This window comes from Aphelocoma coerulescens, chromosome 1A (assembly GCF_041296385.1).
Source record: "Aphelocoma coerulescens isolate FSJ_1873_10779 chromosome 1A, UR_Acoe_1.0, whole genome shotgun sequence".
Taxonomy (NCBI): Eukaryota; Metazoa; Chordata; class Aves; order Passeriformes; family Corvidae; genus Aphelocoma; species Aphelocoma coerulescens.
In genome coordinates this window covers 55,023,182-55,049,702 of record NC_091014.1, presented here as the reverse complement: position 1 = coordinate 55,049,702, position 26,521 = coordinate 55,023,182, and the positions used below count along the sequence as shown (strand labels likewise).

At 44.0% G+C, this 26,521-nt stretch overlaps 1 protein-coding gene across 12 annotated transcripts in view; it reads right to left on the bottom strand.

Moving 5' to 3' along the window:
* Positions 1-26,521, bottom strand: part of RBFOX2 (RNA binding fox-1 homolog 2) — a 172,027-nt gene that overhangs the window by 108,578 nt on the left and 36,928 nt on the right. The gene's annotated exons all lie outside the window — the stretch shown is intronic.

Sequence of the window (26,521 nt, the reverse complement as noted above, 5' to 3'; positions counted from 1 at the left end):
ACACAAGAAGTTCCACCTCAGGATGAACAAGAACTTCTTTACATTGAGAGTGGCAGAACACTGGAACAGGCTGCCCAGGGAGGTCATGGAGTCTTCCTCTCTGGAGACATCAAAATCACCTGGACATGTTCCTATGTCACCTACTTTAAGTGATCCTGCCTTGGCAGGGGGATAGGACTAGATGATCTCCAGAGGTCCTTTCCAAACCTAAGAATTCTGTGATTCTGTGAAAACAGTAAAGTTCTGTCACTAATGGAATGAAGATTAGCAAATAAGCACCATGGCAAGTGCAGGAAACACAGATGTTCAGCCTCAAATTGCTATTATCTGCACTCTTCCTCAAGCTTTCAGCTGGAAATCATGAAGGCTGAGGTTTATTCTCTCCTTATTCTCTTACGGTTTATTCTCTTCCTTCCAAGATAAACAGACTGTTTTGTTAAAAACTGACTTAAACAGGACCCAGCCCCTGTCAGTCTTCCAAGACTTGGACAGGCTTACAGCAAAGAGTCCCCCGTGCTCATCACTGTTTGGACAGGTGGGAATACAGCAGTCAGGAAGAAGAGCCACTGGAGAAATTCACCAACTGAGCAAGCCTACAACCCCCTAATTCTTTTGTTTAGACTCATCAGAGAAGGGAATTCCTGAACATGATGGCAATGTGCTGTACACCTGATTTACATAAAACCAGATTAAAAAATCACTGTAGCCTACAGAACAGACCATCCTGATCCTGAATCTTCATCTTCTGAAGCCAATACCTTCATTTGAAATAGCTTCTCTTTTTGAACTGCACTGGGTGTTCTTGTCTCAGCAGTGACCTTGGCATCTTCCACAATTACAGGCTTGCAGGAACACAGAATTGGGAAGATCACCTGGATTATCAGCTCTAGTCCTCTAATAACACAGGCAGTCACATTATATAATCTCTTTCATACACTCTGCTTTCTCTGTTTCCCAAATCTCCAAAGCCTGTATAAAACCCTAGATGCAAATAGATGCAAGTTGCTTTGTCACACAAAGCCCCAGAGGAACGCAATGCAGACATCCCCAACCCAGCTGTGCACAGAGCAGCTCGAGTGTGGAAGCAGTATAACCATGTTCATGAGGTGCTGCACCAAAGCTAATAAACCTTATCGAGCAGCAGAACTCATTATCTCAGCTGCAGTGCTGGACAAACATAACTATATTACTTCTGGATTCAAGCTGCTATGTATGCATGCCACAGTATGGCACCACAGGGACTTGCAGGCTGGGGAATCAGCTTACAGGCTACTAGCTCGAGGATTTTCGCATGAGCTCCATTTTATGATTTTCCAGGGCTTTTCTGCTCCAGAGCAAGAATCCAAAAATCAGTGCTTGTATTAACACAAAATGTCTTTTAACGTACTCAAAGAAATTCACCCAGACCTGACCTCTAACATTCACTCAGAAAAACCTTTCTACATCCTCACAGTTTCCCAGAGGCAACCCCATCTCCACCTCTCTCAGCACTGACCACGCCACGCACGCACCTTTCACATGCAGCACCTGCGCTCTCCCTCCCGTCAGAGCTTTGGGTGATGGCTGACGTGTGCATTTGCCATGCCTACCAAACAGGTTCCAGCCAAAGACCTAGAGGCACAGCCAGACTTCCCCAGCAAGAGCTGCCCCAGGCAGAGCAGGGTGGCAGTTTTCCCTGGAGAGCCACTTGTTTTGCTGCTATCAAACTCATGCTGTGAAAACCATGCCATAATGTCCATACTTTTCACTGGCAGTAGCTACCTCTCATGAAAAAAGACCAAACAAATAATAGAGAGACCTGGCGTGAGGAAGAGCTCGTTGCTAAGACTCAAGTTTGGCAGCAGAGTTGGCTTTCCAATCCCTTGGTGGTAAAGCTGATGAGCTTGGAGCCTAGAGGGAAAAATTATTCCAGTGAATGCAAAGAGAGACTTTTAAGTGACAAAAAGGCAAGTAGAAGACAGGTCAGGAAGAAAACCAATGAAAAAATTCAAAATGAGCTTGGCAAGCTTACTAGCACTATTCTTGCTGTATGGTAATTAGTGGGTCTAGGTAAGATCTTCACTTTCAGGGGCCTCTAGAGAAAGAAATCATTTCTAGTTGCAATAGGCAGCCAGCCCTCTGACAAACACTCAGCATGTACTCTATACATGGCTGCGAGAAATGAGGAAATTATCCATACCCACTATAAACAGAGCAATGAATCCAGTGCTTTCCTACCAGAAGCCTAGCAACAGCATGGACCTCCCTTACCTTGGTCCCTCCTGCCTTTGATAGTTTCAGCTGTCTTTGAGCACAGGAGAAGGATGATTGATAAATTGCTTCGTAGGGCTGCTGCCCCTTCCTTTCAACCTTTCTTGTAACAACAGACCTCCAACAAGGCAACATTCATACATGCAACTCTCAGAACACATCATGCTCTTTAGAAAATACTTGGAATGAAATGACTCTAGATTGTATCTCATGACTCACAGTACACAAAGATTCATCTGCTCATAAATGAAAAAACTCGGTCTTTCTTATCCAGTAAAGGGTTGAATGCTTTTCCCACCTTCAAACCACTCTGCTCCTGGCTGTCACCAGCACAACACCTGCCCCCCTGTTGTCATTCCTGATCTCCCTCAGCACAAAGACCCTCTTTCCTTCGTAGCCCAAATTACTCATGTCCCAGTTAGAGAACTGATGACTAGGAGCTCTCTTGAGCAATTCAAGAGCCCAGACAGCTGCACACAAATGGGGATGAGCGTGAGAAGAAACAAAACTAGAGTTAGATGGTCCCCCACAAACAAAACCCTTGGCTGCAAAAACAGAACTCCTGTATGCACCTCCTATCCATAAGGCAAATACCCACCTTGAGTTTCAACACTGACAATGCACTCAAATGGTTTGCAACATCAGAGAGACTATCATACCATCTCTGCCTCAGAAAGACTTTATACAACTGCATCCTACACAATAAAAGTGTTAAGATAAATAATTTCTCTTGATATTTAATGGCACAGATAGTCTGCCGTCTTCACTTCGCTCACAATGCCAAGCATTAGGTCATCACAACAGATATTTTAAGTTTCCTACTCTCCAGCTCTCCACAGCCCACAATCTCCTGCAGTCTACAAGGCTCTCAAATATTTAAGAGTATCCTGCAACAAGTTCCCCCCCAGGGAATACAGTTCAGCAAGCAGGAATGTCAGACTGAACCAAGGCTACACCACCACTTCATTCCAGCACTATAATCAGGGACTGTGATATTGCAGGTAGCCAGTACGTCTGGGTTCAGTATCCACGCCACACCACAGCTGCAGAGGAAGGTGCACTCTCCTTTTTATTTTACTATTTGTCAAACCTGACAGCACTCAATACTGCACAATCTCTTCAAAGAAGATAATTCTGTAACATGCACCCCTGGGGGGTGGGGGGCTGGGGGAGAAACATCATGGTTGCTGTGAGAATCTTAATTCTGGATTTCAGGACTTGCATATTTAAAACCTCAAATTTAACATTGCATTAATGTAGCTTCATGCATTGAATTAAGAAATGACTCAGTACAAATCTCCGTGCAGCTACTGAAGTCCTGACATTCCAAGGACAAGAGGCACAGAACAGAAAAAAAAGATAGCACAGGCAACAAGAAGAGAATGAGAGGCAGGGGAGAACCTGTGAGCAGGGAAGCAAGAAACTGGCACAGCTGAGGCACAACAAACCCCACACCAAACCAGATCTGTCAGTCGAGGTTTCTTGCTCTCACCGCTAAAGGTTATGTAGCCTGTCAGGATAAAAAGAGCTTAAAGCAGAAACACAAATGGGCACAGAGGAAAAGGTCCCTGAAAGGTCCAAGTACGAGAAGATTCCCCGAAAGTAATAGTGTAACCTGTACTGAGAAAGATCATAACCAGATAGCAAAAATTCACTAATTTTTTTTAATTATCATGGCACAGTGCCCAGATGATGCCTTTAAAACTCCTTCAGCTATTCAAGCATTTAATATTTATTTTCCCCACTTCTCTGAAGTTAAACTGCAATGCAAACACAGCAGTAGTGCTGCCTGAAGTTTAGGGTGCAGGCAGAAGCAGCAGCCCATGGGGTTCATCCACTGGCAAGCATCCCAAAACACAACCCTCTGTTAAGAATCCAGGTCAGTGCTTCACCTTTTGGGCCAAAGCTGATCTTTAGGCCGGCTAACACCTCTGTTTTATACTAGAGTGCTCACACACCCCTCAGCACAGGAGGTGAGACAGCAGGGCAGCTCTCCTCTGTTCCCACACTCATCCTCCCCATTTCAGCAGAGTAAGGAACATCTCCATTGTTTATTCCTTATCTAAGATCAGCAGCAGCATGGCTGAATTACTTCTCCTCTCACCCCACCCACCAAACCAAGCACAAATCTTAGCTGAGCCATGGGGCCTGCCCAGTCTTTCTCCCTAAAAACCAGCAGCCCAAGTGGGGGTCCCACACACACCAGGCTGTGGCAAGGGGCTGAGCGGGGAAGGTGGACGTGCCTGCCATCAGGGCCTGCTGGACGAAACCAGGCAAGTGTGCATACCCCTGTGCAGAATCAAGTTACCCTGTAACAAAGATAGTGTGTGTATGTGCAAAGGAGGGAAGTCAAATCCTTCTGCCTGGGTTCCAAGGCTTGCTTTGTTGCTAAAATAAACCAGTGTTTGTTCCTGGGAGTGATGGGGAGCCAGACTCAAAGCAGCCAGAGGCAGAAATCCCCCAAGTTCTGAGTTACCAACAAGGTGGTTTCTTTTAAAAAAAACAAACCAAAAGAAAAACTTGGGACCCAACTATTCTTCCCATCACATATCTAGGTAAGGAAACCCAAGGGCAAACTGCTGATCTCAAGGGTGCCCAGGAGCAGACAAAACCACGCATTTATGACTGAGCAGTCTAAGAGCTGACTGCTCCAAAGGAAATTCCAGTCCTTGCTCAAAGGCTGAAAATATATATGCCTTTGTATAAGCTATTACTTTGCTTGCTGGATCTATATAACACTTTACACATGTTTTTCCTGACATTATTTTCCATACTCCACCAGAAACTCGAGTAACTGTGCCACTTCTGGAAAAACAACCTCACATCCAGCTTTTCTCGAAACAGTTTCTCCCCCCATCCTCAAAGTCCCAAACTCCAAAACTATCTAGCCCTCTCCTGCTTCTCTCCTAGCCTTCAGAGACTTACAAATAAATCCCTTTCAGCAGCACTCCTTCACTACCTGGGATGTCTCTCAGCAACACCAAAAATCCCATAAAGCAGAGGCACATGGGAACAGCCTTATGCATTAAAAAAAAAAAAAAAATATATATATATATATATATATATATATGCACACGCAGGTCTCTTAGCTGGCAGGCAGTGAGCAGCATAATACCAAAAATTTTGTCTTCAAGGCACCTGCCCAAAACTGATCTCTCCAGATGAACTTACAACCACAGGAAAAGCCTGCTTGATACCCAGTTAATAGTACTTGCTCGAAATATTATTATTTTTTACAAGGGAAAACTAGCCCACTGTGAGTAGAGGCTGCAGAGAACTAAGCCCAACAGTGAAGGCCATTCACGTTAGTGCAGAGTCCTTCAGCTTTCCATTCCTTATATGTGCAAAGTGTGCAAGCCCTCACACACGCTTCCTACTCACCCAGAGGTACATCATGTTAGCCTGGGTCCTTCAAACCCAGCAGTGAGATGATCCGGCAACACAAGAGGCACTTCGGTAAGACTGTCGAGACCGAGGTTGGTCGAGGGTGTTTTTTGGTTTGGTTTTGTTTTTTTTTTTTTCTTAAAGAAAAAACATCCGAACGGCTCAGTTTGAGGCTTAGAAAGCGTCTCGCCTCCTCCACCCCCCTCCTCCAGCTCTGGCTGCTCTGTGCTCTTCTCTCGCACTTAATCTCTCCCTGGGAGTTCCCAGCCCCGTGTGTCTGTACTGGCGTGCACAGCACACACTGCATTCGCCTCCAGGGAATTTCTCTCTGTCATTCTGCTTCTGAAAACACAATCTCGGCCTCACAAGATTCTTGCAAGAGGCAGGGATGGGTGGGGTTAGTAATAAATGCAGCCTGGCTCCCAGTGCCGGAGAGCGCTTACTTTAGAGAAGGGAACTGTAGCCGTGAATGAAGCAGAGCACAGCCTCGTCCTCCAAGGTCACTGGGGGTGAGGACCCACTCCCCCCCACCCACTAATTGCTCCTCCAGGAATCATCCGTAGATGCAGGCGCCATAGGCAGGTTCTGCACGTCTTCTACCCCATTAGTCAACACCCCAAATTCGGTCACAATTAAGTAGCTGTATTTAATCATTAACCACTGACAGGCATCAAGGAGCATAACTACGGGGATCCTGAAGCTAAGGAGAAAATCCGTGTGTGCCAGCGCTGGAGCTCCCTCAGGAGAAACAACCACTGTTGTCGTGAGCTGGGCAAAAGAAGCGACACAGATAAAGGGGTTAATCTGCTTTCGCAGGTGGCTCCACATGAGTATTTTACAGACTTGCATACTGCTAAAGGGAAAGCAGCAGCTGGCTCCGGTTCCTCAGAGTGTATCGGGTTCCCACTTGCCTGGAGGCAGCTTCCCCCCCAAGTCTGACTGGGGCAAGTGCCCTCCGAGCCTTGCGCTCCCAGCCTGCTCCAATTTCAGGATTGCAAAGCTCTGCCGGTGGGGCGGCAGCCCCAGGAAAGGCGCGCTGAGCAAAAGACACTCGCCCCAGTTACCTGGACAAGTACCAGCAAGCCCTTCCCCGCACGAGCAAATCCTCGTCCCATCCCCCGTGCCCGATGCCACAGGATGAGTGTCACCTCGCATCTCATTAATCAGTTCAACGGCTCTTCCAAACTAGGAAAACGGGTTTCTCGCCCCCTTCCCTTCCCACCTCAAAATGAAGAATTGACTTCCCTTGCCGGCCTCCATATGCTAAGTTAAATATGGCTTCGTCTCAAACGGGAGGAAAAAAAAATAAATTTGGAAAAAAAAAAAGTGTTTTCATTGAGCCACTGGTCTCCTTGGAAATGAGTTTTGAAGAAATATTTTTATCTCAGCTAAAGATATAGAAATGGTGCTATTCCACGTATCACCTCTGCTTCCTCTACTTAGAGATTACTTAAATGCAATCCAGCAGGCTTGGAGCAAAGCAAGCATCAGGCTCCACACGAGTCAAGCCCTGTCTACATGGGGTGACAAATGGATGGGCCTCCTGTCACAGCCAGCCCAGACACCCCAGCTGTGCTCTGCACCCCCCAGGCTCCCCTCGCCTTCAGCGAGCCACAGACACACCCCAGGGCAGGCTTGTCCCAGGAACAGGCCTGAACATATAGGGGTGCCGATGGGCTCTAAGGAAATAAATACAAGACTGTCACTGCAGTCCCACATAGAAACCTGGAGAAAAGGCTTATTGTCATTACCAGGATACAGCAGTCATAGGGATCTGCTAGTTAAAGACAAGCAAGACAACACTCAACTTTCCAGCCCAGAAAACCCTGCTGGTCAGGGAAAGGAGCAAGAGCTCCTCCAGAAAACTGGGATTGCACAGGGTTGTTCCATTATGGCATTGCTCAGGTCTCCCATCTGCTCTCACATTTTCGCACAATGGGTCAGGTTTAGAGGGTGAAAAGCAATGTTCCTAAAAATCACTTACTGTACCAAAGCCTATGCACCACAGACTCCAAAGAGTGAAGCATGTGATCCATAAACCTGTTCTCAAAGGCTCTGAGAGGAGCGAAACAGCAGCAATGCTGACATTTGCATCACGATTAGACCCTTCTGTTAACACCTCTGCAGCAGGGTCACGCCAGCAGCAGAGACTAGTTCAGCCAGCCTGAAGACTGAAGCAGACATTTCTGCACCCGATAACCTTGATGGCATTTTCAAGGTTTTCTTCTGATCCAGAATCACAATTCAAAAATGATCCTATGGTCATTTAAATGAAAGCCGAGATTCCTTGTGTGCAGGGGAGAAAGTGAGAAGACACATGGACCAGGTGAGCAAACCCAAATAAATCCTACTTCATATGTATTCCCATAAAAGACTTGAAAAGGATGACTCTTGAAACTAAGCTGAAGAGTTACTAAAAACTTCCCTAATTAAAAAAATGGGAAAAGAGAAAAAAAGGAAAAAAAATTCTTCCCCTTCTTCCCCAAGCTCTCATCCTTTAGGCCACCTTCAGACAAAGAGAATAAAACTTTCAGAATAAGCCTATTCCTTAATTTCAACAACTGAGACTTGTTACAAATCATCCCAGCAACTCCACATTGTGCAGGTTGCATTCAACCTCCAAATCAAAATAAGACCCATGAACTCTCCGCAAATCATCCAAATACTGCCTCAAAATTTATTTGCCACTGTTGCTACAAGGCCACCACCTCTCTGCAGAAGGCATATGGGAAGATTACTGAGAGCAGCAGACTTCTGGTGATGTAATACCTTTGTCCTGGAGCAGGAGCCCTGTTTGATGAACTGCAAGAGCAGGTTTCTCAACACCCAGTATTCTCAAGTAGTGAGAGGAGTACCCGACAGGTCAGGAAATGAGGCTGTGGGATGACTCGAGGCACCACCGCCCTGTTTCAAGAGAGCTGCTGCTGCCCAGAGGTTCAAACCAACACTAAGAACATGAAGCACATGCCCAGGACTATCCATAGTTGCAGAACTGGTAGCAGTGCCATTTTAGCCTCAGATTACAAGCAAGAAAAAGATTTGGCTTGGATGATACAATCGGGGGGGGGGGGGAACAACTAGATGAATTATTAGGTCTTCTTTATACTTTTTTTCAGATTTTTCAACTACACTAGCTGGTATGTAAAAAGTATCCATACGAGACATTTCTTTCAGGAAATCTTCTTCCAAAAAAACATGAAATATTTTCTAAGGAGCAAGAGGACAACAGTATGTCAATGCATCTTATTCCAGAAAGACAAAGACAGACATGACTAAGACAGGCTTCTGCCAGGGGACCCTTCTAGCTAGGATCCCCTGCAAATGCTTTACCATAATCCTAACAGCAGCGGTTTACAGCATACGTGTCAGGGAGCTTGTAAAGGCTGCTGTGTGTGGAAATACACATTATCTCTTGGGGATCTTTCATGTCTCAAAAAGGATTAAAAGTAGAAAGGAAAAGATTTTAAAATTAATATATACCAAGCTATGAGAAAAATGTTCAGAGAGCTGTAGCTGAGTGAAACATTGGTCCCTCTTCTCTGATGGGAGACTGTTGTGTAAATCAAAGTGAAAGGGGAAGAAAGCAGTCTGCAAAGACTTTAATGCTTGTTAAAGAGGTAAGGAAGGTCTTAGCAAGTAACAAAAGGGGAAAGAGAAAAAAGGGAGCAGGTAACCACCTATTTAATATTGTATAAAGGTATTTGGAAAAATAAGAGACACTGGGAAAAATGAAAAAAAAAAAAATCTACCTGTTTCTGTACCAGTAGCAAAAGCCTTAATTACATGTAAGAATTATTGTGACTACTCAGTTATGTGCATAAACTCAACCCAAATATACTGCTGGTATAGAAGTTTCAAATAAGCCAAATGCTTAAAAAAAAATTTACAAAAAGTTCTAGCCTATTTAGGAAAGATCTGAGTGGGCAAACAGGGAATGGGCACGGCACAGTTTCAAACAGACGTTATCTGTTTCTAGCTGATTGTGTCTCAGAGGCATATGATTTCAAATGCTCGTGGATTAACATTCTAGCAGATAAAGCTCAAGACAGTACAAGCTGGTGTGTCTGCTACACGCTACTGGAATCATATTAGACAGCACACAGGATGAGTGGCTAGATGAGCACCTCTTCATAAGAGGGAAAATCCCATCTGATCACCTGGAATTTCTAATGCGACAACGCTCGCGGGAGGCATAAGGGGGCTAGTGTCAAAGAACACCCTCCAGGTTGCTAAATTAGAGAAAACAATTTCTTAGTTCAAGAAGTGTTACACTGAAAATTAGCAAGTCCATATTAGATTCCATCTTTACAGAAAAGAGCAATCAATTGTAAAAATATAAATTAGCAGTAGCTTAGTTAAAATGATTGTGACAATTGCATCCGGATACATGTAAGGAGAATAGAGACCAAAGCAATGCACCTACGTACAGTACTCAGCACTTGAGTGGGACCAGAGGTACAGTGGCATATTTTTCCTAGACAGACAGATTGCTTATTGGGTTTCCCTGTCACATCCCCGCACTTGAACACTTGTATATATTCTAGCAAGTGAAAAAAAAAAAAAAAAGAGAAGCTGAGAGAAGAAAATAGAAAGGAAATTAGAAAGGGAAAAAATAAAATTTACAAGGGAATCCTAGCGACGGGAGGTAAAATCCATAGTCAGAGCTGGAAGATGATAATGTGTTTTTAAAGTTTCTCAAGAGTAGAAACCCCAGCAATTGCATTGGTCTGCTACTATGGGGAAAAGGTAGAAACATTCCCAATACTGAAGAAAGAGCCAAAGCATTCAATACGTATTTCTGTTCTATATTTGGAGAAAAGTCAGCTGTTGCAGTCTGTGATAACAAAATGCCTTCCATTCCAACAGTAACCAAGGAAGATGGTCCAAATGCTACCCAACAAACAGCTCTGTGGCTCTCTTATCTAGCTTGAGCTTGCAAACAAAAGGGATGCAACCAGGTAACAAAAGTGGGTTTTAACCATAGTACAGCTGTGAACATACTTAAATGTGGATACCCGGCAAAGTCTGCAGTCTGCTTGAACTGCATCACCTGCACTTGGAGCTCTAATAAGCCCTAACGTTAAATCTGCCATAAGGCCAAAAGTACAACTGTGATGCAATAGCAACCCCAAATGCAGGTGTTTCTTGCAGCCCATAATAATTAAAGCCTTGCTGCTGCTCACTGAGCTTGGCCAGCCTCTGTCATGCCAGAAGACTGCATCAGGAAAGCAGCACTACCAGTGAAGGCGTGAGATTGCAGCAGGCTGAAGAGGGAAATTTCATTTCAAACTGAAGGAAAGCAGTTGCTCCCACAGCCAAAAGCCACACTGAGCATCCACACTGGATGCAGAAGCTGGATTCAGACTGAGGATGAAGACCCAATCATTGTCCTACCATGGCAAACATTTCAAGAACCATCTACAAAAGGTATGACCGGAGATTGGAACAGCAACATGATCTGTGGTGCCCAGAGGGAAGTTTCTCCAACTCAGTGGCTACTTTCCATGGCTTATCTGACTCCAGCAGAAGGTCCTAGGAAGAGAACAGGGCAATCAGACTCCTGCTAGTCATGGGTTTGGGCACGCCTTGTGTCTTGGGGGTTTCTATTTGGTTTGATTGGTTGATTTTTATTTGAGGTTTGTTTTGGTCTCTTGAAAGAAGATTAGAGATGGGGCTGGAAGCTATCCGGGGAGAGGCACAGAAGGCAGCCCTGGGCACACATGCAGTTCCTATGGAGATAAGAGGATCTTCTTTGAGGTTGGTTTGCTCATTTGGGTGCTGCTGGAGACGACCCTGCCGGCAGAGTACTGCTCATTTGTGAGACTGCCTCTGCTCAGGATCCCGGATTATCTCTGATTATCAGAATTTCTGAGCCACAAGGTAGATTTCCTCCCAACATCCAAAAGGACTCCAGGAAGCCTCTCTCTGCATTATCCTGTTTACGAAAGGAAGCAAGAATACAAAATGCGTACAATAAATCACCCAGAAAAATACCACAATCCCTTTCAAATGTTTTGCCAAGCAAATAAGCCAAACACTGGCATATTACAAGAAAAAAAAAGCCATTTTGTTATAGAGCAACCCATTTCATTACTAGAAAACTGGATTCCCTGTTTTCTCTTCTGCATGCATAGTACAGCAAGAGGCTTCAGAAAAGAGAATACTTATTCAGAAGCAAACTATCAAGGGCTAGTTCATCTTCCACAAAAAGCAGAAAGCCTGAAACAATAAAACACTCTGACATGCAAACAAACCTAACAATTTTTAAGGACTGTCCTGCTACTGACTTATCATAGTAATTAAAGTCTTTGAATAAACTTCAGGAGATCTCAATTCATAGGCTTATCATTCAAGCACATAAGGAAAAAAAAAAAAAAAGAAATGGATACCAAGAAAAGCTTTTTTGAGTTTGTTTGGGATTTTCCTCTCCTCACAACTATGCTTAAGAGCACTATTCTGGAAGGCATTGTCAATTCTTCAAGAGAAAAACTCAGCAACTAGGAAAGGTACTTTGCTGAAAACATGTTCCCAAAAATACACTTTTAAATTAAAACCAAGAACACCCACATATGAACAAAACTAAATTGTGAAGCCAGAGAATTCAAAGTTAAACACTGAAGACCATGCAAGCATTCAGATGTAAGGAATTCTCACAGCTCCAGTTTGGGCATTCATCTGCAGAAACGGAGTGACTATGCAGCCACTCCCAGGATATAGCAAACACGAGTTTGGGCAGCCAAGTGGGAATTTCCATGAATTATACCTGTCAGCCTTACTACGGTGGACCAGGAGTAAAGTCTGCAATCCTCCAATACCTTCTGCAGAGAATCTAGCAAGCTGAACATCTACAGAAGAAAAAGCTTCTCTGCTCCTGTGTTGCCGCACCAGGCTTGATTTTCAAGCTATATCTTCTGCATTCTGTCACCCATGGATCTAGTCTGAAGTCTACACTGAACTGGCATATAGCAAATATAGTCAGATACTGGTAAGAGGGAAACAGAGTAAGCTCCAACCCTGGTATTCAAATATATATTTTTTAAAGTTTGGTTAACTAATAAGTGCCTTAATATCTTCATAAAGGGAAAAAAGGTTGATCTCCCTTCAGTTTTTCTATGAGGTAGCAGAAAGCTGTTACACAGCATCAAATTCCAACAAAAGTCTGTTTTTAGTGTCAAATCGGGAGTACAATATCCAGTTGAACCGATAAAGGGCAGAAAGATTCTCTGTGCCCTAGACTAATTTGTCAGTGCTAAACAAGGTATTTCTTTGGCTGTGGATTCTGAAGAGGAAGTCATAAATTAAAAAAAAAAAAAATCAACTCAGCTCCTATATCAACAACTCATCTCTTCATAGTCCACAGGAGAAGCTATATCAAAGGATGAGCTGATGGCAACCAATTCAAGGTGTGAGATTTCAGGTAGCACAAGGGAAACTGCTTCCAAAACCTCATCAATCAAACTGCAGCATCATTACACCACTTTTTTTGTCTCTGTGTTTACCATGTCAAGTGGCTGTACTGCATCAGCGATTCATCAGCACAGCAACATCCTAGCAAATTAAGAAAGAGTATGAAGATAGAAGTATTGCAACAGTAGGGAAAGGGGAAGACAGGGCATAGCTCTCTTCCCTGAACCACAGAGGCATTTATCAATATGCTGAAACTTTGGTTTAGGTCTGTTGATGATAAAGGGGAATACAGATGGAGAGTAATACCATCCTGCAGAAAGGGACTCCTCCTGGCTTGTTTGTGCAAAGGAAGGTTAACAATGTTAGTGAGTTATTCAGGAAGTAATGGATACCTTCTTGCCCTGAGCAAATTCCTTTTCAATAACAGTAGTATTTTCCTAGGCAATACAACTATATCAAGGTATAATGGCTCCTATATTTATCTACAGAGGCCCTGTACTGCTGGGATCTAATTTACTATGGCTTAGAAAGCAGTTTACAAATCCTGGGATAGTAAAGTTGCTAGAGAGAGGAATAAAATTCTATCTTTTATCGGTTGGGTGGGAAACTGGGTTTTAATGTCCTTTTTCAAGAGTATAAAATGCATTCTCTTAAACTTAGACTCAAAGACTAATAAACCCCCAAAGTAAACTGTAAATACACCCATGAGAGGGAAGAAATCAGCTAGAAAATACTACATACTGCCCATTTTTTTATCCTTATTGTCACAGCTGCTTTATTTCTTCTTTTATTCAAATAACATTCTTTCAGTTGACCCTCCGAGAAGAAAAATAATCCATGACTTTACCTAGCAGCCTTATATACCTAATGAAGACAAAATAGCTAAATGCCTGAAATACGGCTTCAGCGTGGGAAATGGCACAAGGATATAATCAGCAAAGAAGAAAGGAATGACTGCAGCTAATGAAGAAGTAACACCAACAAACACTGAATGACATCTCCTGAGAAACAACAAAACTGAATTGATAAAAGACTTTGGTGGAACACAGCATCAACCTGTGATAAGTACAGGTGGGTGGAAAGAGACCAAACACACGTGTCAGGGACTGCAGATACTTCCATTACATAACGTGAGCAAGAAAACCCAGGCAAAATCTGCCATTAGCAGAACTAAAAGCAAAATACTTCAACAGGGGTATTGACAGTTGTCAAGCCACATAAAGGAACAGCAGACTGTTCAAATGTAAAAGGCATTAATAAAGCATTAGAAAAGAGGTATAAATAGATATAAAACAGAAGAAGATTTCAAGATGACAGAAATGCTACTGGAAAATTTTAGTTATAGAATATAATATCCCCAACTTCAATTCACAATGATCAGCAAAGGTCAGTTGTCAGAAATGCAATTCTGTTTCTGATCTCATTCTGAGCAAAGCAGTCCTTAACCATACCTGTGCCACCACCATCTAGCTGGATTACTCTCATGGCTGCAGCAAACATCTCCCTCCATCTGACTGGTCCCTCGGGAATTATGAGCATAAGACAATTTAGAAAAGTGTGTGTCCGTAAAGACTAACTGCACTACTGGTCTCCCACTTTATAAACAGAAGAGAATCCATTCTTCAAAGTATTTTTAGTGCATATACCTAATACGGGACTTCCAAGAGGCATATGGATAGATACCTACATATATCTTTTAACAGAGCTCACGTACAGTGAGTACTGAAAACACCCTCAGTTTGCAACATAGGATGGCCCTACAAACTGGCACTTGTGTCAATGGATGTATTTGAATCAGGAGGATTTGGGCCCTCATAGAAGCAGACCAGCTATACACTTGATCTTCAACATCACTGCAGTCTGTGGGGTCACATACTGTGACCTTCAAACACCTTCAGCTGAGCTCACATTAAGGCTGTTCCACCTTCCCTTCTTTCTCCGACACACAGCCAGGACAAAAAAAAAACAAAACAAACATAAAAACCTCACACTCAAACAAACAGTACTGTGAATTCCATTATGTTGCATTTTCTGATCAAATCCTGGCAAAATTAGACTCTTCCATTAGAGACTGATTGCGTAACCTCCTTACGCTTCCAATCCCCTTCTAAGACAGACAAACTGAATGAGTAGCAACTCATACTTGGTTTAGATGAGATGAATGGTTTGAAGTAACTATGGCTAGTCAACACATGCATTATTGTGTCCTAGGTCCTATGCAATAGTCTCATTTGATCTTAATCCAAATTTAAGCTCTGAAGTGTAACCACACCATCTGATAAGTATTGGAACTGCTAGAGATGCTACTCACTTGATAACAAAGCAACAATATATTAAATTGTTCCCTGTTCCCAAATTTCCAGAAAGCAACAGTGACCAGAAAAGTCTTTTTTCATCCTTGTGCAACCTGAAGAATGCAGGTTTCCTTTCAGATAAAGGCCTTGGTATGGTTATCTAATGCTAATGTCACTACAAACTGGATTAGAGACGCCCAGAAACCTTGAAATTCATACACAGATAGTCAGCTGTATCCAAAATCTAAGTCTGAAGGAAATCAAATGCTCCAAATTGTGTTTAATGTAGTTAACTTTGCCCTTTAGGTAGGCTAAACCAGTAAGAACATATTACACAGTGATTAGATTAATTCTTGAGTGAAATTCAGATGGCTGGCTCTATCTGTCTATTTCAAATTATTTCAGAGATGATCACTTTTCCCGTACTCTGCTCCACAGCAGCAGCTGCTCAAGAAAAACAGCAGTTCTCTGTCTGGGGTGAAGCTGACAACAACTGGGGACAATGCTGCTGTCAGAGTTCAGCTCCCAGTTCTGAAATGCCATTCTGCTGGAAATACCAAGGAGCCTAAATCCAGCTACATATACCACGGGATGTGAAATATCTGTATCTCAGCTTTCAACAGAAAGCTCAAGTCTCATGACATTTACTCCTTTGGCCCCTGTCAGTCTTACTCCAGACCCTGCAAAGGATCGGAGCTAGCTGCCATAAATGGTTGGAAAACAAGATGTTGTTCTCCAAGCACTTGGAAATGAGCAGCACTGTTTCAGCTTGGAGAGACCATGGCAAGGAGCCAGGGTGACAGGTGCCCTAGAAATAAAGATGATGATCAAACTGTTGTCAGTGTTAGCTACTGCTGTCCTCCTGACCTATAAGAAAGGGTAGCCCACACTCTCCAGGTGAACAATGGACCAGAAAAGGTGAAGATCTGTTTGCTGGTAGTACCTGAAGTCTTTCCTCAACAAAATCCAGCTACAAAGGAATTTCAATGGGTCTCATTAGATGCAATCCTATTGCTAAACCTTTATTAGGCCTGGCAGCAAGCCAGCTTGGTACTGCTGTGACACCCGAGTGCAGCTGGTTGAAATCCACAGGCACCAGGAGTTAAAAACACAGATTCCTCCTGGAACAGCCATGAGGTACAAACCTCTTGGGTGGGCAGCAGCAGCAACTAAATCCACTCCCCAACAATTGGCTGGCCTTTGGAAACAGAGGTGGGAAGAGACAGATCATGGGGGGCTGCCTGCCCTCACCCCCAAGTAAATAGCAGCAGAGCATCAAGGTTTTCAGTTAAAATCCATGAGACAGTTCTCATCATTTTCTGGGCAGCCTCTGGAGACAGCAGCCTCTGACCTTTATCAGGAAGAGCACCCTTGTCCTCTAATCACAGACTTCCTGGAAAACGTAATCTAGCTGGCAATTAATACAGAATGGAAGGAGGGGGGAAAGCCTCATAACATTGAATTACCATTGCAAGATTTTTTAAAAATGTCCCCACCAAAATGCAGAATTCAAGCCGATTCTCACAACCTATTTTGCTCCCACAAGCATTATTTAACAGTTCCTACTAAAAAGATTTTTCTCACCTCTCCCTCCACCAAAAAAACCTGCCTCCCACCCCCCCAAGTCTTGCTTTGCAGATGTTGCCTGCAGCAGCACAGTGTCTTGCTGTGAAAGCTTCAACACAGGTGTGCAGAGCGTGACCTGGGCAGAATTACATGTGCCATTTCCACTGGGAAATCTAAGAGACTTATTAAGCCAGGACAGTGCCGATTAATCTACTAATGGAATGAATCAAAAGTGTGTTCCTGGCCCTTTCCCTTTCACATCCCAAAACCTCGGGGGAGCTGAAACCATCTGGCAAATGCCTGCTCTGAGCAACATTATGCTACTGCTGGAAATACCTCTCCCTTAATACTAAGAAGAATGAAACCATCTTCCATGCACCAGCTATTCTCGGGAGCATCTGTGTAGCTTGCTGAGGTAGGCTGCCTGCACGCAGCATCCTTCCCCAGCCAGTGCAGAGCTGCTCACTCACCATGCAGGAAAAGTCAGCAGAACAGAAAGCGATCCCATTCATTTACTCGGGGTCCCGCTGAAGCGGCCGGCGCGGGCGGGGCGGAGAAGCAGTTGCTGTACTTGGGGTAAGGCACACAGGCTGCCCTCCCACAGCAGATCCCAGCCGCAGGCAGGCAGAAGCACGTTCCCTGCCCAGCCTGAGGAAACGCTCCTCCTGAATCCTCTCAGTCCTTTCTTCATGTGAAGGGAGTTGCAGGTAGGGTAGCAAGGATGGGTTTGTTTATGTTAATTAAAGAAAATAATAATAATAATCTCTCTTCTAAACACATTTGTAATGGAAATCTGGCCAGAGAGCTTAAAGGGAAATCAAAACATCAAACCAATCCACGGTTCATACATAGTAGGTATTACTGTGAGACAAAGCAAAGGACTGACTCAGAGATGCTGAATACCCTGTACCCTTTGAGTAACAAGCAAGCTCAGGAAAAAACAGAGATGTGGCAGCTGTCACAAAGAAAGGATCTCAGGCACTTTTAAGATCATATAGGAGCAGAGGAATCTCCTATCTTACAATTTAGACACACACCAAAAAAAAGAAAAAAAAAAAATGAACAGAGAAAGAGCAGTCATATGGCTGTGGAATAATGACAGTGGTAACAACCGGCTTTTGACTGTCACAAAACACAAATACAGGGCAGGGGAAACAAGAGGTCCTCCATGCTCAGAGACCGCACAGAGCATGTTTAGGCAAACATCCATCAGGAATTGTCTAACTTGTTATTACAGACTACTAGAAATTGGAACTCTTGATCCCCTAAATTACCCTTCCACTGCTTCACTACATTGAATCAGAAAATGTTGGTTTACTCCATAATATCCAATTTAAGCCTTTCTTGATACCAATTAAGCTGTCTTCAATGGACACAGTAAATAATCAATGCCCATCCTCCATACTTTCTACCCTTGCTTTTTTAAAAGAAGAAACGAGCTTGGTATTTTCCTACTATGTCAGGCTCTCTGAGCCTCCTTTTCTTGTTCTTCCCTGGACTTTTTCCAGATTTCACCTGTGCACTTGCTGAAGTGCCTAAAAGCAGGTACAGTGCTCCACTTGCTGTACCAAGCTGTAAAGAATAACTGTCTTCCGCAATTATTTGTCATACCTGGAAATGCATTCCAGGTTTTTAAGATCACAAAAACCAGCTAAATACTTAGTCTGTTATCTCCTATTACTCCAGATCTTTCCTTGGATATTACTGCTTAGCCAGTTAGTCTCCATTTTATATTGCATATACAGTTCCTTTGGTTAATACAGCTTGGTTTTGTTGAATTTCACATTGTTGGATTTCAGGGCATTTCTGCAATTTACTGTGATCTTTCCAACTTCTAATCTTATCTTCCAAAGGCTGCCAGCCCCTGAACATACATATGTTCACTCACTGTTTTATTACCCTCAATTTTGATGAGCAGTAGAGAACAGCAGAGCAGCCAAGCCAGACCACGTTAAGACTCCAGATCAGACACACACACACAGAAAAGCATGATATAATTGCTCCACATACAGCTTTCTAATGAGGCATTCAGCCCCTTCTTAATTTCACCTTTCATTTGTCTAGTTTATGTAAAGGTCATGTGGCACTATGTCCAAAGCCAGTAGCCTTCTCTGTCTGCCAGGCCTGCTGCCATGTCAAACGAAAAAACTAAATTGATCTGACATGATTAGCCCTTAAAAATTAGCAATGTATGTCTGCTGTTGGCTTAATTTCCTTTAGTAAAGATCTGACCATAAGCATCTGATCTTTTTCAGCATCTTTCCATGTTCTGTAACTACACTGACCAACTGAATTTCTTGGTATCTCTAGCTGCCTTTTAAAAAAATTAAGATGCAAGAATAGTATTTATTCACACACACTCCCTTCATTCACTTGAAAGCAGTGAGATTTCATGATGTGCAGAATGCACACCGGAGAAAACCCACTACTGCAGCACAGGCTCTGTGTGCCGAGGAGGAGACCATCTCTCACAGTGCCCTCTGAGCAGCAGCAGTACTGTGCAGCACACCAGCCTCTGCATGAAACCAGCTCGGGCCAGGAGCCTGCTCAAGCCAGGAAAGCCTAGAGAGTGCCTGCCCCTCTGAAAGCAAGTCTGTTATGAGCACTCCTCCTCCAGGATGCCTCCTGGATGCTCCCTCTGCTCACAGACCGAAGAGTTTTGCGGAAACCTTTTCCGCCGTGACTCTTCGACGAACCAAATGCCAGCACAGGTCGCGTGAAGGGGCTGCTCTCTCCCCATCCCTCTAAACACAACTTCGCTTGCCCAGAAGGGCCGTTCCAGAAACACCTATGAGGAGTCACCCCAATCGCCTGCGGGACGCCAGAGGCCGAGCCCCCTGTCTCCGTGCCGCGGGCTGTGACGCTGTGCGGGGCAGCCCGAGGCGGCGGGCCCGGGACGCGGGCGGGGCGGGGAGCGCTGGCCGTGCGCCGGCTGCCCTCTCCCGGCAGCCCAGCGCCAGCGCGCCCCGGCCCCGCGGGGCACGGCACGGCACGGCACGGCACGGCACGGCACGGCACGGCACGGCACGGCACGGCACGGCACGGCACGGCACGGCACGGCACGGCCACGGCCACGGCCACGGCACGGCACGGCCACGGCACGGCGGCCGGAGCCGAGGATCCCAAGATCACGGGCTGTCCGTCAGCAACACGCTGCGGCACTTACGGGTACCTAGAAATAACAGCTGCACAGGTATTATAAACGGGGTTAAAGAATTTAAAAAAAAAAAAAAAATATATATATATATATATAAATTCACATAAGCTGTTGAAGTTTTGTTTTGTTTGCTTTGGTTTCATGGGTTTTTTTCTTCCAGTTAAGAAGAAAATCTTCACCCACGCAGTCACAGTGCAGCTGTGCAAGCTGAGGACCCCAAGTCCCCCCTCACCTGAGAGCTTTAAAACCACCTCAGTTTCAAGTCAGTGATGCACAGAAGAACTTTTCCCCCGTAAAACCTAAAGCAGGGACTTGTTGCCACAGGATGCTGTGGATGCCAAAGGTTTATACAGGCTCAGAAACCATTTAGAGAAATTCAATAAAGGAAAAAAAATCTATCCCAGGTGACTTTAAAAAAAGAATAAAAATCTATAGCCAGGAAATCCCAAAGCCACAGGATTGCTTCAAGAGCACAGCAGAAGGGAAGTATCACCAAATCTTGGCGCTGCTCCCTCTGCTTTAAGTACTTGCTATTAGACACTGTAAAAGCCGGAACACTGAAAGGCAGAGACCTTCTTTCTCACCCGGAATAGCTGCTTTCATGCCCTCAATAGGATATCATAGCTATCAACAGGCTGTTTTCTCTGCACCATTTGGGTTTAGTCCTACAACTGATCCTTTTGCAGACTACTTCTAACACACATGCCACACTCCAGCATAATCATTTGGAAGGGAAAATCTAAACAAGATGCTGTCCCTCTTGCCAAAGGAACTGAGGGGCTCGGGAATCTCCTAGACACGGAGTAACACTCATATGGTCATCACAGGAGAAAAAGTGGTCTCCTGGTACTCTCCCCAAGGATGACTCACATCTCCTCTCTTTAACCCTAAGCAGAGATGAGAAACTGCTGCAATCAGAGGACTCAAACATGAAAGGAATTTGTATTACATCATCCAAACCCATTTCCTGCCAACGCCTTACAACCCCAGAGCTTTGGCGGACTATTCATCAGCAAGGTATTTGTTACTTCCCCTGAGAAGTTGTTCATAGGACTTAAGGAGCTTACTGTCAGGAAGTCTTCCCATGTATCTGAATTAGGTGCGCTCCTTAACTATTTCTTCTCTTACAACTTTTTTCCACATGGTCTCTTGTTATTGATGATGAGAAAGGCACGCACTGGCATGGAGTTCGCTGGATATGTTTATGGAAGGTATTCAGGGCTCTGTAAGGAAAGGATTCCGTGCCTTGTATTCAGAGATTAGAAAGGCAACAGACATGGGGAAAAGGGAAATAAATATACAGCCAGAGTGATCCATTTGCAAGACTCATGTCAACTGCAAGACAGCATGCTTCCTGTATTATTTAAGGGGTTTGATGCTAGGAAATCAGCTAAACAAAGGAAAGGAGAGATTTGGGGGAATGTGGCCAACATAAGCACAGAGACTTGGTTCAGAGTGAAATATCAGAAAGGAGGTTTATAACCAGCTAAGCTAATTGGTGGTGTATGTTTTACTTTTTTTTTTAATCCCACTTATTCTATCTTTCCTGCAGCTTCTTAGGGATGTAGTTTGGGCTTGAGAAAACAAGGAACCACTTCTTCATGCTTCAGATGATCTAGCAAGTGCCTGACCAAGACAGTTCTAGATTCAGGGGAAATGTATCACTAGATTAGTCTCAGTGGATCTTGCTTTTCCAACTCATCCTTAACTGTTTAAACTTCAATCTGTAACCACCTCCTTCAGTTTTTAGCTAAACATTCTGCTCTCTATTTTCCTTCTCAATATCACAATTTACATTGTTTTAATTTAACTCTCTTCACTCTCTCAACACATTTTTACCTTCTGAATGTACTGAGAGTTTTTAGTGTGGGATGCAATCCTGCAAAGGATTTCTCAAGTTCCTCCCCTCCTGCAGTGCTAAATGGCTTTCCATAAGCACATCTGAACTGGCCCAAACTCTTCACAGCTTCATGAAGCACACGCCTTTGTGTGCAGCTGCCTCACAGATACGTCTCACCTCCTGAATACATTGGACATTTTTGCCCAGACCACATTCTCTGAAATGAAGCTCCTTATTTTCTATGGACATTGCAGTTAGGTCAGTAATAGAATATCCCTTCAGTCCTGTCTAGTACAGTATGGAAACATTTCACTGCTTGCCTAAAGAGAGGCTGTAGGAGCCAGGATGCAAGAGATTTGGCAGACTTATCCTAATCCACCTAATTTTAAACATAAGGAAAGTGCTTAGAGCAGTTTCCCCTCATTCGCTTGGTCCCATCCCAAATTTTGGGTTGATTGCTTTCAAGCCAAGAGGGACTCTTCAAAAGCACCAGGAACACTGAGCCTGGTCTTCTCCATTTTATATGGAGGATCTCAGAAGCTTCCTGAGCTTTGTCCCCGCTATTTACTCACAGAGTAAGGTGTTAAAACTTTATTTGAGCCTCTCTAGAACCTCTCTCTGTCCCTGAGTTTAAGAATTTGTATTAAATATGCTTTTCAAACAAAGAATGTAAGCAACAAACAACTCAAAAACACACAAACCATGCTCCTTTCTACCTCCTGAATAACTTAACACTTCCACTGCCACCACCTCACAGGTTACAGAGCCAAATAATATACACACTGGAGGGTTTATCTTCATGGCCAGTAACTAGGAGGAAAATGAATTAAAAACTAGAACTTTTCAGGAAGACTTCTTAGATTTGAACTTTCAGACAGGGAGTCTTTATAACAGAACTGACCAAGCAGGGCACTGGAGAGACTGTAGTGGTTCGTGCTATCATGGTACAAGTGAAAACAAACAAGTGACCAAACCATTTTCCTCCAGGATGACATTTTTTATTTGCTTCATGGAAAGAGCATCTCAAGTCTATTGGTACTAAATAAAGGAAATTTTGGGTAGATATCCTAACCAATGCTGGGCAACTGAGCTGCTAATCAAGTTGTGGCAATATCCCCAAATTCACATTTACCCACATAATGGAGAAGAGGAAGATAGGTGAAGGAGTCTCAGACCACAATGATTAGAGAGGATAGGTTTCCCCCTCTTAACTCTCTGCTGAGATCCCTGCTGCTTGCTGCCAAGAGACCACCAATGAGAGCAGCAGTGCCTCTGTGCAGCCAGCTCCAACAGGAAGCCTGGTGACCTGCTGTCCTGCCTCCCCATGGGAGCTCTCACACACCCTTCACATCTCAGGATGAAGGGCTTCCTTGCTAAACTCCCCACATCAGGAGGGACTGGGCAAAGAAAACAAACAGGGAGGAAAAAAGCAACGGGGATGCTTCCTGTTCTCACAGACTGCCACCACTGCTGTTCAGTTCCCCCTCACCAGCTTGTGGCCCCAGGGAAGGCAGCACACACATCCACCTGGAGCCTGAGATGCCCCATCAGATATTCCAAAGCAGCAAGTGAGTAAAGACCCCGGGGGAAAGGCTGACAATTGGAGAGGATTTAACAGCCTTTCACCTTAAGCTTGAACTCAAAACTGAGACTATATTGATAAAGCTGTTCCTAGCAGTTGCCATAGGCACCCACTACCTTGGGCTGCAGCTTCATCTACATACAGGAGAACAACAGGTCAGAGCTGGTGAGTGCTCAGATGGAAAACCAGCCACTGAAATTAAGCTGTTGAAGGAAGGAAGTGTCACTTGTGATAGGTAACGATGTTTCCACCACATTAGCACCAAGCCAATGGCCCAGTTTGATTTAAGAATTGTACTTACGGAAGTACAAGCTTTTAAAAGAGGCTTCAAACCAATATCCTAACCCGTTGTGATAGCTGAGGATCACTTTCCATAACAGAAGAGGTATAATAGCTCTAACATCCTGACCCAGTTCTGGTGTGTGCAATTACCTCCTGCTTCCATAAACTCTCTCTCCTCCTCTCTTCCCTTCAGTAGCAGCTAAACAAGGTGCTCTTGCTCATTTTGCTTCCTGTTGGGGAACAAAATTATTCTGTGCAGCTGCCAAATTCTGCCACAGAAGTGCCAGTATTCAGCACTCTAACAAATCTCAGATATCATATCTAATACATTTGGACATGAAAAGCACTAGAGCAATATGATTTGGGCCTTGGCTATATACAAAATGAGCTGGCACAGTCAGCATGAAACAGCCTTCTGGAAGCAGAATATGTATTCTTGATGAGTTTGTCTGTATGTAAAAGCTGTATCAGTATAGCTGTACCAGTCATTTTCCATGTTGAGACCAACTCCAAGTACATCAGAGCTGTTTGTCACAGCTTGGGAAATGAAGCAAGGAAGTTTTGGTTCACTGCATTTTAGGCAGGTGCTTGCATTACAAAAAAAGAAATACCATTTTGTTGGCAGACATAACAGAGGGATGAAAAACTGAATAGTCCCCAGGGAATAAGCTCTCCTCACCAAAAGACTTGGTTCTCATCTCAGTTAGCAATGTTACACTATGTTACACCAGTGTTCCCCCCTTCTCCCTTTACCACGGGCTTTGTCCCTGCCATCAGCCTAGCTCTGGGAAAAGGAAGGGCATCCCTCCGTTCCTGAATGTGCATTAGACATCCACAGAACAAACCTTGAATTCCTGAGAACAGTCCCAGAGAGCTCTCCAGCTCCTTACATGACTGTAACATAGATCCAGTAGTACAACACTTTGGCAACAGAAAGCCTCTTTTTAGGCAAACTTACACAATAATGATTTAGCACATGTGCTCCCCGGGTCCTGTCACCAGAAAAAGTCCAGCAAGCCAGCACTCTGGCAGGGCAGGTAAGGAACAAGCGGGCTGCACAACCACCCAGAGCTTTGAGTTATCATAAAGCAATCACACAACACCAGAATTCTGAGAGAAAGAGCCTCAACATGAACCCCATCTCATTTGTTTCAGTACTGCTGCCCATGCATGATGACAACAGAATGCTTAAATACTTGGAAAAAATATACAAAATCAACCCCGTTCTAGAGACCTAAGCATTCCCAAATGGCCCAAGTGAGGACTCAAACCAATCACACATTTCCACTGGCAGGAAGAAAAAACACCAATAACCTGGAACACCTGGGTACGATTTAACCACTAGAGGGTGTAAAAACAGCACAGTGAAAGGTTTGCAGCCAGCAATTAACGGCATTCAGAGCCTGAAGGAACGAAAAGGGCATTCAAACAAGTGAAGGAGGAGTAGGATGCTACATAAAGTGAAAGAAATGGCAAGTCAGAATTTGACTACTGTGGTCACAGGATGAAAAACCCTAAAAATAAGCTCTGCTTTGCTACTTCTGCTTAAGAAAACAATGTGGGAAAAAACCACAGCAAAAGTACTTACAGTAAAGAAGTGCAATGGGGAAGAGCATGATACACTGACTTACTCTCACCAGCTCAAATCCAGCTCCTAATTTTAGGAAATCCAACACAATTGCTCCTATAGCTCATAATTACTTTGTTACAGGGTGAGGACCCCTACACATATTCCCACACCACTTCCTCCTTTCCCAGTGCAAAAAGGCAGGTGATGGATCAGCCACTGCTCATTCTCCCACACCAGCCCCACCCTCTGGCAACAGAAGACTTCTGCTGCTGCTGCTATCAAGTTAGAGGCTCGCAATGAGATTAGCTAAAAGCCTTGAAACCTCATTAGTGAAAACCAGATCTGAATTTAAGCTGCTTCAGGGACACAGCAAGACAGACAGACAAACACTACAGATCAAAATGTTGTAGAGAGCAGGAAGAAAAAAACCAAACAAAAACCAGCCAAAAATCTTTTTACAAAGATTTGCTAAATGAAAACACACAAGTTAAACTGCAGCTGTTTGTCCTCCAAGAAAATTCCATAAAGCTATCTGCCACCTGAAACACATACACACACTTGCTAACATTCATTACTCCCTGTGCTCACCCATATAGAGCTCCCCAGGGCTACCCAGGCTGTAATTCTTATTTCACATCCTGGCTGTAGTACAGTTTCCCATACCCAGCTATGCTGATTTGGCAACCTGCCAGCAATAACAGTTCTGGACTTTCAAATCAGAAGAGTTCTTATGGGACGAGAAAGAGGAAACCTGTGAAGTGGGATGTACTGGTAGGTATCAAAACACCCTAAAACACCCCTAAATGGGTAGGTAAAGTGAAACACCAAAATAGGGTACAGAAGGTGCTACCAGAATGGGAAAGCCAAAAGCAGGTATGAACCACTTTAAGGATCTGGGACCGACTCTGCCTCTCAGCTTAGTTTACCTCACTTAGCCTGGACAGAGTAGGAACACAACTCTCACAGCATCCCAGTGCGTAGTATTTATCTGTGCTAGTTAGCAGTTTAATATATCCCAGAAGACATTCTGAATAATTTCCTCCTATATGGAAACTCATACACACATACCAAGCACCAAAGATTTGAGCTCTTCAGTTGCTGAGGCTGCACTATGCTGTACTTCCTTCATAAAAACATCTCCCATTAAGCTGTTACTACTTACACCCAGGCCTCATCAAGAGATGATGAA